A 15,049-nucleotide genomic window follows, 5' to 3' on the forward strand; every position below is an offset into this window, starting at 1 on the left:
GGCAATCATCCTCCAAGGTATTTCAATCTTTTTCCTACAAGCCTGAATGCTAGGCTGCCACTTCTATCTCAAACACAGCACTCTAATGTAGCCTAAAGCACTGGGTAAATGAGCCAGAAGTCAAAAGATGAAAATTTGCATATACTACAGAGCATATACTTACTGCACACTTGCATCTAATATAACGTATATTTTGTATCATGCTGTTAAGAGCATTGCTGATAGTGGTATAGAATCATAGAATAATACAGCACAGAAGGAGACCATTCAGCCGATTGTGCTTGTGCTTGCTCTTTGGTAGAGCTATCTAATTAGTCCCACTCCCCTGGTTTTCCCCCATATGCCTGCTAATTTTTTTCTTTCAAGTATTTATCCAATTCCCTTTTGAAAGTTATTATTGAATCTACTTCCACCACCCTTTAAGGCAGTGCATTTCAGATCAAAACAACTCGCTGTGCAAAAAAAGTGTTTCCTCATGTCGTCTCTGTTTTTTTTGCCAATCACCTTAAATCTGTGTCCTCTGGTTACTGACCCTTCTGCCACTAGAAACAGTTTCTTCTTATTTATTCTATCAAAACTGTTCATGATTTTGAACACCTCTATCAAATCTCCTCTTAAACTTCCCTGCTCTAAGGAGAACAACCCCAGCTTCTCCAGTCTCTCCACATATCTGAAGTCCCTCATCCCTGATACCATTCTGGTAACTCTCATCTGCATCCTCTCTAAGGCTTTGACATCCTCCCTAAAGTGTGGTGCCCAGATTTGAATACAATACTCCAGCTGAGGCCTAACCAGTGTTTTATAAAGCTTTAGCATAACTTCCTTGCTTTTGTACTCTATGCCTCTATTAATAAAGCCAAGGAGCCCATATGCTTTTCTAACAGCCTTCTGAACGTGTCCTGCCACCTTCAAATATTTGTGTATATACACCCCCAGGTCTCTCAGTTCCTGCACCTCCTTTAAAATTGTACCATTTAGTTTATATTGCCTTTCCTCATTCTTCCTACCAAAATATATCACTTCACACTTCTCTGCATTAAATTTCATCTGCCATGTGTCTGACCATTTCACCAGTCTGTCTATTTCCTCCTGAAGTTTGTTACTATCCTCCTCATTGTTTACTACATTTCTGAATTTCGTGTCATCGGCAAACTTTGAAATTATGCCCTGTATACCCAAACCCAGGTCATTAATATATACCAAAAAGAGCAGTGGTCCTAATACTGACCCCTGGGGAACACCACTGTATACTTCCCTCCAGTCTGAAAAACAACCGTTCACCGCTCTGCTTTCTCTCCCTTAGACAGTTTTCTATCCATGCAGCCACTGTCCCTTTAATCCCAAGGGCTTTAATTTTGCTAACAAACAAAATTGTGGTACTTTGTCAAACGCCTTTTGAAAGTCAACTGCACTACCCACATCAAACCTTTCCATTACTTCATCAAAGAGCTCAATCAAGTTAGTCAAACATAATTTGCCTTTAACAAATCCATGCTAACTTTTATTTATTAGTCCATACTTTTCTAAATGCCAATTAATTTTGTCCTGAATTAGTGGGCTGGATTTTCTCAATGGGGAGCTTTTGGAGGCGGGACTCCCACTTGTCATCTTTTAGTCCCGCCTCCATTGACTTGTGGCCAACCCATGCTATTTTCCCTTGATTGACTTTGTTAAGCCCACCCAGTGGGCTTAGCAGGCCAATTAAGGGAAAACCAGTTACAGGTGATATCAGCGAGTGACGTTTCATCTGTCAAGAGCTTTTGACAGATGAAATGTCATCGTTTGACAGCTCTGTGAAGCTGTCAAACACTGACAATCTGTCTTCTAAGTTGAGCCCTTCCACTCGGGCTCAGTTAGAGATCGCTCTTGAACAGAAAGCAGAATGCTGCAGCTTTAGACCGTTCAGCGGCCATTTTGCTTTCTGTGCCGGTGAGATGAGGGACTCCCGAGACCTGAAGTGATGAAGCCTGCGGGAAGAAGTAAAGGTAAGTAAAACTTATTAAAACACATTACACTCACCTCACACACTTAGCTCTCCACACTTGCACCCATCACTCACCTGCACACCGGACATCTCGGCCCCTCCGACCCCCACAGACCGACGGTCCACCTCGCTAACCATGGCGTGGTTTGGAGCTGTCGGGAAGCCCACACTTCAGGGCTGAAAATAGGGATTCTCAAAAAAACTGCCTGTTAACTACCTGTTAACAGGCAGTTAATTGGCACTAATCCCCTTCCCGACTCGGGGAGGCAGCTCCCATCACGGGTCGGGTACCCACCTCCTGGGAAGATGACATGGAGTTGGGTTGGGGGCAGGATGGGTACCTGCTTCAGATTCTGCCATTTTCCCAGCAGTCCCGCCTCTCCAGCGCTGGCAAAATCACCCCCAGTGTCTCAAAGTTTCCGCACCATCAATGTTAGGCTGACTGGCCTGTAGTTGTCAGGTTTATACCTCTCCCCTTTTTTAAACAGGGTTGTAACATTTACAATCCTTCAGCTACCCCCATATCTGAGGGTTAATTGGAAGACTGTGGCTAGAGCCTCCACAACTTCCATCCTTACTTCCCTTAGTAATCCAGAGCGCATTCCATCTGGACTAGATGACTTTTCTACTTTGAGTAATGCCAAACTTTTAAGTACCTCTTTATACAATTTTATCCTATCCACTATCTCTACTACCTCCTCCTTTACTGTTATATTGGTAGCATCCTCTTCTCCAGTGAAAGCAGATGCAAAGTATTCATTTAGTACCTCAGCCATGCCCTCTACCTGCACAAGAATATCTCCTTTTTGGTCCCTACTCGCCCCCATCCTTCCTTTGACAGCCCTTTTACTATTATGGAATGGTAATATAAAGGGTAGGACTTTGTATACTCAAATGTCAGGATAAATGCATTTCCCACTTGGTTTCAGACAAAACAATAGTTGATGCTAGCATTCAAAATGTTCGTATTTGATCAGCAGCAGTTTTAGTTTTGGGCTAGTTGAAAGTAAAATGCCAATTTGCATTGGACAGGTCATTCATTTTGCTACCCAATCCCAGTGTCGCTTTGACGCCTGAACTCAAGGCTACTGTATTTGCCTACATTATAACAGTGACTACACTGTGATAGAGATTTAATTGGCTGTGAAGTGCTTTGGGGCATCCTGAGGATGTGAAAGGTGCTATAGAAAAGCAAGTTAATTCTTCCTTCTTTCTCAGCACTGTCATTAATGGCACAAATGAAAGAAGAAATTAGCTGACTTTATCTTTATGCATATCTGTTTTCATATGAAATTAAAACAATATAAAAAGACCAGTATTCAGACTCCTATCCATTGTAAGCTAGGAATCCACATACAAAACAGTATGTAATGTTTTTGAAACCAATTTGCCTAATTTTAAAAATAATAAATTACTGCATGGATACATCATGCTCTCAAGTAATGTACGGTAACCCAGCCTGATTGTGGTCACCATGCAGGATAGTATCCACCAGGCGCCCATTAACGTGATTTAAATATTTTAATAAGATTAAGTGATGCAGGGGAGTACAATAATGTATTCATCAGATGGAATACTTTCTGTTGGAGCATAATGGTAATGCAGTAGCAGCATAAAAGGGGAACATTTTTGGTTAAGTGGTCCAAAATAATAGATGTGAGAAACAGGAAGCAGTGTACTGCCGCTAGTTACAGGTATTTGATATGAAAATATGTTTTGGAAGCCTTATTTTGAGATGGAGTCACTGTATGAAATACAGGCCTAGAAATTCCCCGTTGTAGCACCGGCCATTAAGGCTGGTTCTGTTGAAAAAATGACGGCTGCCTCGCTTCCGCCCACTTCCAGTGCAAGACACGGTGACTGCGATTTTGATGAGGACTATAGCGCTGCTGTTGCCAGAGCTGGCCTCTCAAATTTAAATGAGCAGATCGTGATGCCAATTGGTGTGCAACACCTGATTTGACGCCATGACTGCTATTTTGGACGTCTTGCATGCCATTACGCCATGTCTTAAATACGCATGGAAAAACGTGCATGAAGCAGCCCTGCAGAAACGCTGTCTGCGCTTCTTAAAGGGACACACACATCTTTCAGGTAAATTTGGATTTCAGCTTTTGGACTTTTTGAAAAACATCTTATTGAAGTACTGTCTTGGTGCAATACATTTAAAAAGTTGTTAAAGTGTGCAGGAAGCGCAGGGAGTGCTGCTGGACACTTGCAAGGCTTTGGATGGTAAAAGAAGGCCTCTGAGAAGACAGAAAATTCTGGAAATTCTCAGCAGGTCAGGCAGTATCTGTGGAGAGAGAAACAGAGTTAATGTTTCAGATTGAGATGCTGAGTATTTCCAGCATTTTCTACTTTTATTTCAGATTTCCAGCATCCGCAGTATTTTGCCTCTGAGAAGACCACTTTATCACAGTCCTGGAAGGCGCATGGAGATGAAGCAGAGGCAGCAAAGTGGAAAAGCTGCTCACAGAGGGAAGAGGAGGAAGCAGAAGAGGAGGAAGCGGAAGGTGTTAGGTCCGTGGTTTAGTGGATAATAATTACACGGATGCTGTACATAACAAATAACAGGTCTTTACTGGAGGAGGGCAATCTCTAGACTGGAGTACAGAGGCATGCGCACAGCTTATATACCGGTGTGGTTACTGCCGGTACTACAGTATACAGAGCTGTAAAAAGTAGTTCTGACTTAAAGCACATACACTACAGAAGGAAGGATGCAACCCAGACAGCCCCTTTCTGGCTGGAATCATCCATTTGCAGTACCAGTGAACACAATCCCAATTCCCCTTTCAACATTAGCCCCACACCTTCCCTTCCCTCTGTTACTGACCATCACAGTGTCCTCTTGGCCACAATGCTGAAATAAAAGCCATCACAAAGCAAACTTTCCAATTCAACTTTATCCACATATGCATCCAGTATGGCATCAATAAATCAATTCATCACCCTTGTGCATTCTCTTAATAACTGTCTTGTGTGTGCCTTTGCCTACCCTACTGATGTCACGCAGTGCTACCCCAGTGGCTGCAGCATGGCTAGTGGAAGGCTGCTGACTTTCAGTGGGGGACATTGCAGATAGGCTTGTAGGAAAACCTCAAGGAGCTGGTGGCTGGGAGTGTGAAATTCAAGTGATGGTGTTACTTCTTCTTCACTTGCCTCTCCACTGGGTGGGCAGGCTGGATTTCTTGGGTGTCTGAAATGAGGAAGGAACAAGGGTGGAGTTGTGGCGATGGAAGTGGGGTGGAAAGCACAAGGTGCATGCTTACACCATGCGTAGCTTGTACATCAGAAGAGATTGTGGGATGAGGGGGGAGTGGCATGTGAGAAGGAGAATAATGTATGAGGATACCACCATCTTGTATTTTTTCAGCCCCGCTGCTGGCCAAGGGCTCAGCCATGCACCTACCAAGAATGGCCAGCACCGTCTCCTCCAAAGGGCTGATATGAAGCTAGGAATGTGAGGTGTGTTTTGTGTTTGGTAGAGATTCTTGGTAGGTGAGTGATTTGGGGTGGGGGTGGTCTTGCGTTGAGTGGTGTGTGAGGTTAGTGGTGCAGTTGGTAGGAGATGGCTTTTGAAGATGCATTCACTGACCTTGACCACTAATCTGAGGTCTTGAAACTTCTTTGGGCACTGGAGCCAGGTCCTGGGGTGACTGCCTGCAGTGATGGCCTCAGTGATGTGGTCGCACATCCTTCTTTCTACAGTGCCTCCTGGCCCCTGTGGGTAGAGGACCTCTCTTCCAGTGTTGATGCCCTGCACAAAGCTGGAGTGCTATGTGCAAGACCCTGGGTGCCCCTTCCCTTGGCTTGCTGAGCCATATGTGTTCATGCTGAAGCACTTTTACCATTTTTTATGTGCAGAAGGCAGTTCAGCTTTAAGAGCTGAAGACTGCCATTTTGGAATTATTGTTAATGTTTTTTTTTCAGAAGGCAGTTGAGCGCTAAGGGCTAAAGACTGCCCATTTTAAAATGATTTTTTTTTTATTTTAGAAGGCAGTTCCTCTTTTTAAGGGCTCGAGGCTGCTTTCTAAAATGACAGCTTCGCTTTAAGGCAATGCCGCCTCACTCCAGGGACGCTATGGCCACGCTACATTGGGCCTCCTGCTGAGCGCCCCACCTGAAACAACGCATTGCACAGTAGTTTCTGCGCTTCAATCATTTAAATCAGCAGGCAACACCAAAATAACAGTGCTGCCTGCACTTTTTTTACGGGAGCGAGTTAACCTCGCCCATTGGTGGCACCGCCCGCTTTCCCGCATTATCGGATTCTAGGCCACAGTCTCATCATGGTGGTCTAATTCAATCAAGCAGTGTTTCCTGTTCTCTTGTAAAGCTAGCTGCAGTGTATCTGATGTACTTGCTCAAATTAGTTAGTTCTTTAAATGGATGCATATTCAGAAAGGCAATGTTGATGTTACACTAATTTAAAACTATTATTTCAATAGTTCAACAATAGAGCTAGAATATTGATGCTTATTTTGTTCTTCATCATAGGCGGATATTTTATTACAATCAATTCTAACAGGATTGTTTTTTGAATAATCTGTAGGAACACAAAGTTTTAGTTATTTATATGTAAATAAATGAGCTATAACATTATCTACATCTATTAAACTGTACGGGTATACAGTCCATGTGAGAATGCCTCAGAGAGATTACCATTTACAAAATAATCTTTCTCTGGCATTAGCTATACATGGGTCATGTTCTTGAGTTGGTAATAAGACAACATGGGGCTCTTTGACTTCTGCTGCTTCTTAATTAATTACCAATGCATAAAGCAGCATATAGGCAAGAGTACTTTTATTTGAGCTTTCCCAGATGGCCAGAATAATCAGACAATTACCAATTCTGGATATAGTTTAGCTATTTTTATATTTGAGAATCAATGGTGTTCCCATGCTAAATTAGTTTATAACTTATTATAACTTATTATCGTTAGTCATTCAGAATTAATGTTGCTTTCAATTCTGGATAATCTTATTATACAACAATTTTATTAATTCTAATACTTCATATTATGACTTTCATAAATTACATTAAAACAGATGCTGCTTGAATTAGTTGAGGTACACCTCAATTTCTGTCTTTCTCTTTATGTAGAAAATGCAATTTTTAATCATTTCAAATTTGCAGTGTACTTAACTCTTCTGGTTTATGATGAACAAGGTAATCTGCGCAACAATAGTCTGAATAGGGTTGACCTACTGCTCCCAATTGATCTCCACCATTACTTGGTGAAAATATTTTTGATTAGTAATGATATAGTCTACTCTCAGTAAATTACTAAAAATGTTGGTTTAATTAATCAGAAATGCATTATCTTGTCAGTTATCTCAAATGTGACCTGTAATAACAAAGTGTTGTATAATACATTGGAGGGTATCTTTTTAATATGATATTGTAGGTATTCGTGTTGACCTCTCGGGACGAATGCCTACTAAATAATTTAGTTCGAGTTCGGATGAATAATCACTAAGTTGTTTATTAACTGGAACTGACGAAATACAACAGGTAAGCTGGCTTTACACAGGAACAATGCGAGATAGGTCTTACCCCGACGGGGACTCCACGAGGACTGAGTCCATAGTCCTCGGGAGAGCGTGATGACGTCATCATGCTCGGTCGCGTTTTCCCACTCTTCGGGTGTCACGTGACCGCGTCCTGACGTTAGCACATTGGCCCGTGCTTGGGGCGGTCACGTGACCCGCGCTGATACATCGGCGCATTCACCCGGTGTGTAGGCTGGCCGTTGAGGCCGAATTCGTGACCGCGGCAGCGGGAGCTGGAGGCCGAGCGGGGGATCGCGTCGCTTATGTCTGCCGGCCGATGCGGCCGAAGTCGCGGTAGGCCGGGCTGTGCCGGCGGCCGCCCTGGAAAGCTGTGTCGGGCCGGCGGCTGCCGCACGTACGTCACGCAATGCGTGACATGACGTCAGCGCGCTAGGGCACGTCTTAAAGGGGCAACGGCCCCCACAGGTAAGTTAAAGGGGCAATGGCCCAAACAGATAAGTAATACACGTACAGTTAGGTTAAAGTGAATTATATACATTATATGTGTAAGGGACACCCGGTGGAACTGCCACATGCGCCCCCCCCAGAATTCACTTTAACGAAAGTCCAAAGATGGGCTGATGAGCCGGTGGTCTCGGCGAGTGTACTGACTTGACTTGGCAGGCGAGGTCTGAAGATGCTGGTCATCAGCGGATCCTTACGCACGTCATGACGAATAAAACGTATCTGTCAGGCGAAGGACCGTGGAAATGTGCGAAACAGCAGGCCGTGTCAGAGTGACAGGCAGGTCGGGCGGACGCGGGCGATCGCTCTGTTGATGGTAGAAGTCCTTGTTCTGACGAACTTTGCAGGAAAGCCAACCGGGCGATCCAGAAGGACTTTACAGGCGAGGTTGGTGAACTCGCCGACAGGTAAGCATAATCGTTGGGAACCTGGCACGCACAGGACGGTGTGTACCACAGTGGCATTATGATCGCACAACGGAGAGTGAGCCGTTGCTACGCAGAGCAGTGCTTGGTGCGGACTGCAACTTTCACGTGGCCGCTCGCGGCCGCGGGCTGTCCGTTGGACCCGTCCTCGATGTTCGCTGCGTCAGCAGATGTTTACGTTTGTTAAGGGGGAATGGGCGGCCGCAGCGAGCGAGTGGCTGAAAAACAGCATCGGCATGTAACGGGCTAGGATGGCAAATGTCGGCCCGCGTCAGGTGCTGTCCGAGCGTCGGAGCTGGAGACGGGCAGGCCCTTAGTTCCTAGCTCTGATCATTCTGTTGATTCGGTCTTTTCTGTTACCAGCAGCACCACCCTCAACAAAAGGTGTTGTCTTTCCGTTCATGCCACCACGTGGCGAGGACAGTGTGAAGGGCCACAAGACATTGTTGGCCATGTTGAAGTTCTTGCCGACTGTGTAGATCCCATGGATCAGATCGCCAACACAAATTATGCCATACTTTCCAAGCTGCTTTGCAATCAGGGCATTGGCTGTGAAGGCGATGTGCTGATGTTGGATCTGTCGAAACCACGGACAGACTTTAGGGTTGGATATTCCCATGCAATGTATGGCGCTGCAAATTGGAGCATGTTGATTGAAGCCTTAGTCGTTTTTGAATTTCATTGCTTCGAAGTGGGGAGGAGCTTTTAGGATGATAGTAGAACTAAAAGGTTCACTGGCCTGCGTTGAGCTGCATTTTTTCGAATCCTCATCACTGATGGGAGTGACCGAATCGAGTTCTACATGAGGAAGGCAATTGGAAAAGTCACTGTCCACACGGTGATGCAACAATTTTACCCCTCGATTGCCCCTACCAAAGTGGTTGAAACCAATAGCTGGTGAGGCAGCAACGTTGAGGAAGCGGTTAAGCAAGGGGGTGTGCATGTTGAGCTCCGTGTCTGACTCTTGCTCGACTTGTTTGCTGAGGACTGGGCTAAAAGAACTGGAAGTTAACCAGGTCGACTAGGAAAAATTTGCTATTTCTTGTCAATTGACGTGCAGCTGTGCTTCAAATCCTTGATGGGTACAGCTTCGCACGAATCCTGTGCCCCATAGCCCTGGTAGGCAGGTTACTGCTGGACATGGCATGGACCATGCCACTGCTTCAATGAGCACGAGTCTTGTGTGGTTTACCACCAGGAGTGACAGTGCTGTTCTTTGCTTTGTAGACATAGGCACCTCTCGTGCCCAGGTAAAATTCCGTTTCTTCGCGGCAATAAACCCCCTCAATCTTCAGGAGAGCGGTGCTCTCTTTGGTTTTGAAAGCCTCGTTTATAGCCAGTAAACGCAGTTTTGCAGAACCTATGAATATTACAAGGCTTGATATCAACAATGGAACAGCAGAAGTAATAGTAACCTGCTTTCGGAAGGTTTTCTGTCAATGTTCGAGTAGGAAGGCTAATCTTCAGCGCTTGTCCGGTCGTGTAAATCAGAGTGCAGGCTTTCGACCTGCTGTAGCTTAAAACCTGTTTCTAGCTCGTGCTCTATGGAGAGGAATCGCCTCCGGACCCTTGTGCTGATGGACCAGAGAAAGGGTGGGACAGACCGGGTCGGCGTCGTTTTCGGTGGGGGGAAACTGCCAGAAGGGCGGCAACGCTGCTTGTTGTTGTTGGCTTAGTGAAACTACTGCTGAGAAGGCGGCATGCTTCTCTTACTTGCTGGCAAGTATGATAGGAAACACAACCAGCAGGCCGACGGGCTGGTGCGTCGTCGGCGGGGAATGAGTCTTCGTGTTGCACGAGGGGTGGAGCCTCGTGGCTTGCGAGGGATGGGTCCTCGTGGTGTGCGAGGGATGGGTCCTCGCGTTGATCGCGGAGTGCGTCCTTGTGGTTCGCGAGGGTGAGTTCTCGTGGTATCCCCGCCGGGCGCGCTCCGATCTTGTGGGCCCGAACGTGCTGTACCCCGCGCTTGGAGAGATTTATACTTGCTGTTGCGTTGGACGTAGAGGCGGACGACCCACGTGGCGGTAGAAAAATCGACTACGGGGACGGGAAACAAATGCGTGGTCTGCCCCCCGTCGCTGCTCCCAGCGAACTGGACTTCTACCTGTACCAAGCATGAGGGCGGTTGTTTCTCCCTGAAGTGCAGCAGCGATAGCGAAACGGCTGGTGCTGCCATGGCGTGCTTCCTTTGTGAAAAACGTTCACAAAAATCGAGGTCTGGCTGTGTGTTTGTTTTGTCCGTGAAAAACGAGATCACCTCCAGGCTGCACTTCCCATGCGAATACGTTCGCAAAGACGGGGTCGCCAGGTTCAGGCTGCGTGCTTCCTCCATGAAAACCGTCCACGGAGTCGGTTGTTCATCGGTTGTCGTCTGAGGAGACGAGGTTCAGGTTGCGCGGATCTTCCGTGAAAAACGTTCACGGATACGGGGTCATCAATTGTAGTGTAGGAATTGATGAGCGCCCGTACTCACATCGTTGGAGGTGTTGTTGGCTGCGCTTCAGCCGTGAAAAACGTTCACGGTCTCGGGGTCACCAACTGTAGGTATTTGTGTTGACCTCTCGGGACGAATGCCTACTAAATAATTTAGTTCGAGTTCGGATGAATAATCACTAAGTTGTTTATTAACTGGAACTGACGAAATACAACAGGTAAGCTGGCTTTACACAGGAGCAATGCGAGATAGGTCTTACCCTGGCGGGGACTCCACAAGGACTGAGTCCATAGTCCTCGGGAGAGCGTGATGATGTCATCACGCTCGGTCGCATTTTCCCGCTCTTCGGGAGTCACGTGACCGCGTCCTGATGTTAGCGCGTTGGCCCGCGCTTGGGGCGGTCATGTGACCCGCGCTGATATGTTGCCACGTTCACCCGGTGCGTAGGCTGGCCATTGAGGCCAAAGTCACGACCGTGGTAAAGGAAGCTGGAGGCCGAGCGGGGGATCGCGTCGCTTATGTCTGCTGGCCGATGCGGCCGAAGTCGCGGTAGGCCGGGCTGTGCCGGCGGCCGCCCTGGAAAGCCGAGTCGGGCCGGCGGCTGCCGCACGTACGTCATGCAATGCGCTAGGGCGCGTCTTAAAGGGGCAACGGCCCCCACAGATAAGTTAAAGGGGCAATGGCCCATACAGGTAAGTAATACACGTACAGTTAGGTTAAAGTAAATTATATACATTGTATGTGTAAGGGACACCCGGTGGAACCGCCACAATATAACTCCTGTGGCCTGATGTGTTTTACAGGAGTAGCAATTTTAATTTCTGCTACATGAAACAGAATATTTATTGTGGGGTAAGAATTCCTCTGATCACTATTAGTAGTGACATTGTAAATGTATTTGTAAAGATTTGCTTTGTTTGATATTTCTTGAAAATTGTATATACATTCTGAGGGAACTGTAATGTATGTGCCTTTAAGGGGGGGAACTATGTTTTACAGCTCATGTATACTGCAGTACCGGCAGTGACCACACCTGTATATCACACTGAGTAGTAATCTGTACAGATCAGTTGCAGTCTGAGCCACGTTGAGTAAACACCGTTGTACCGTCCTCCGCAGTCTGTGTCTGATTATTACACGGATGTAACAGGAACATGTTTACCATTTTGCCCCACCTCACTGCCCCACTTCCCCGGCCAGAGACGAATGCAGCTCTATCACCAAGTAGCCTGTACCCTAAGGTACAGTAATGTGTAACTATGTATGAACCTCACTGCATGTACCAGCAAGTATTATGAACAATCTTCCCTTTAAGCTGTGCGGCCATGCAGCACTCCAGAGGTCCCATGCAGCCAGCTTGCCAGCTTTTCAATGCAAAAACCATGCATGCGTGGTATTTCGAATGGGCCGTGCAGCCCTGAAAGAGGCTGCATGGTGCCAAAAGGATTACAGGGAACATTGATTGTGAAGCATGCATTAGAAACATAGGAACAGGAGTAGGCCAATCAGCCCCTCGAGCCTGACTTGCCATTCAATGAGATCCTCGCTGATCTGCACCCTAACTCCATATGGCCCATATCCCTTAATAACTTTGGTTAACAGAAAGCTATCGATCTCAGATTTAAGGTTAACAATTGACCTAACATCAATTGTCATTTGTGGAAGAGAGTTCCAAACTTCTACCACCCTTTGTGTATGGAAGTGATTTCTAATTTCACTCTTGAAAGGTCTGGCTCTAATTTTTAGACTATGCCCCCTAGTCCTAGAATCCCCAACCAGTGGAAATAGTTTCTCTCTATCTACCCTATCTATTCCTCTTAATATCTTGAAAACTTTGATCAGATCACCCCTTAACCTTCTAAATTCTACAGAATACAATCCTAATTTGTGCAATCTCTCCTTGTAACTTAACCCTTGAATTCGGGTTTAATACTGGTAAACCTACACTGCACTTGCTCCAAGACCAATGTATCCTTCCTACGATGTGGTGCCCAGAACTGCTCACATTACTCCACTGCTCACAACACAGATCCCTGCAGGACACCACTAGTCATATCTTGACAATTTGAGTATCTACCCATTATCCCTACTGCCTGTCTCCTGCCGCTCAGCCAATTTCCTAACCAGGTCAATAATTTGCCCTCAGTTCCCTGGGCTTCTACCTTAGTTAACAGTCTCTTATGTGGGACTTTATCAAATGCCTTCTGGAAGTCCATATAAATAACATCCATAGACATTCCTCTGTCCACCACTTTAGTCACCTCCTCCAAAAATTCAATCATGTTTGTCAGGCATGACTTACCTTTCACAAATCCATGCTGGCTCTCTCTGATCAGCTGAAAATTTTTGAGATGTTCAATCACCCTCTCCTTAATTATAGGCTCTAGCAATTTCCTGACAACAGATGTTAGGCTAACTGGTCTATAATTCCCTGGTTTCCCTCTCTCGCCATTCTTAAATAGCGGAGTGACATGCGCCATTTTCCAAACTAAAGGAACAGTTCCTGAATCTAGAGAACTTTGGAAGATTATAGTTTAGGGCATCTGCAATGTGCTCACCTACTTCCTTTAAAACCCTGCGATGGAAACCATCTGGTCCTGGGGATTTGTCACTCTTTAGTGCCATTATTTTCTTCATTACTGTTATTTTATTTACATTAATTTTATTGAGTCCCTGTCCCTGATTTAGTTTCCTTGGAATTTCTGGCATGTCATCCTCTTCTTCTACTATAAATACTGATGCAAAGTAATTATTCAACATGTGAATTATTCATGTAATTAATCATTATGTCCATTTCCTTATTATCATTGATAATATCACCACTTTCAGTTTTTAAGGGGTCAACATTGCTCCTGACTACCCTCTTTTTCTGAATGTAATTGTAAAAAAAACTGTTGATTTTGATATCCCTTGCAAGTTTCCTTTCATACTCCTTTTTTGTAGCTCTTGCTATCTGTTTTGTGACCCTTTGCTGTTCTTTGTATCTTTCCCATTCAACAGGATCTGTGCTATTTTTTGCATTTTTAGACGCTTTTTTGTTTAGTTTTATGCTGTCCCTTATCTCTAGTCGTCAATGGCTGTTTTTTTTGGCAAGTGGAGCTCTTGCCCCTCAGGGGTATAAGCTGGTTCTGTATCACCTGAAATACTTTTTTGAACAGCTCCCACTGATCTTCTGTTGTTTTACCCATTAACAGATTTGCCCAGTTTACTGTGGACAGTAATAACAACAGAAAATGCTGGAAAAACTCAGCAGGCCAGGCAACATCCGTGGAGAGAGAAATAGAGTCAACGTTTTGGGTCAAAACCCTTCAACAGAACTGAGAGAAAAGGCAGGAAATGAAACAAAAGGCAGTTTGGGGGCTGGGACATTGGGGAGGGGATGAAAGAAGAGACATTAAGAGATATTCAAGGTGAGACGAGATAGTAATAGGACAGGTAAAGAAACAGACAATGGCTCGAGGTGAAGTGTGAAATGCGCTGACAGAGTGAACGACAGCTGCCATGGGGGAGAGAGAGAGAAAAAAGGAAAAGTCACAAACCAAAAGTGTGGATAAAAAATATAAAAATGAAATAGGGGCCGAGGTTATGATCTGAAGTTGTTGAACTCGATATTGAGTCCGGAAGGCTGTAAAGTGCCTAATCGGAAGATGAGGTGCTGTTCCTCGAGTTTACGTTGAGCTTCCATGGAACAATGCAAGAGGCCGCAGACGGTGAGGTCTGAGTGGGAACGGAACGGTGAATTGAAATGACAGGTGACCGGGAGCTCGGGGTCACCCTTATGGACTGAACGGAGGTGTTCCGCAAAGCGGTCACCCAATCTGCGTTTGGTCTCCCCAATGTAGAGGAGACCACGTCGTGAGCAGCGAATCCAGTATACTAGATTGCAAGAAGTACAAGTAAATCGCTGTTTCACCTGGAAGGGGTGTTTGGGGCCCTGGGCAGTGGGAAGGGGGGAGGTATAGGGGCAGGTGTTGCATCTCCTGCGCTTGCACAGGAAGGAGCCGGGCAAAGGAGAAGGGGTGCTGGGGGTGATAGAGGAGTGGACTAGGGTGTCTCGGAGGGAGCAGTCCCTGCGGAATGCTGAAAGGGGAGGGAAGGGGAAGATGTGTTTGGTGGTGGGATCACGTTGGAGATGGTGGAAATGGCGGAGGATGATCCGTTGAATGTGAAGGCTGGTGGGGTG

At 45.8% G+C, this 15,049-nt stretch overlaps 1 pseudogene; it reads right to left on the minus strand.

Annotated features, from left to right (window-relative positions):
- Positions 1-9,499: 9,499 nt before the first annotated feature.
- LOC147120273 (large ribosomal subunit protein eL33 pseudogene) lies at positions 9,500-12,250 on the minus strand (annotated as a pseudogene).
- Between the last annotated feature and the right edge of the window lie 2,799 nt (positions 12,251-15,049).

Source organism: Somniosus microcephalus, chromosome 4 (assembly GCF_052327205.1).
Source record: "Somniosus microcephalus isolate GS21.2 chromosome 4, FLI_Smic_1.0, whole genome shotgun sequence".
Classification (NCBI taxonomy): Eukaryota; Metazoa; Chordata; class Chondrichthyes; order Squaliformes; family Somniosidae; genus Somniosus; species Somniosus microcephalus.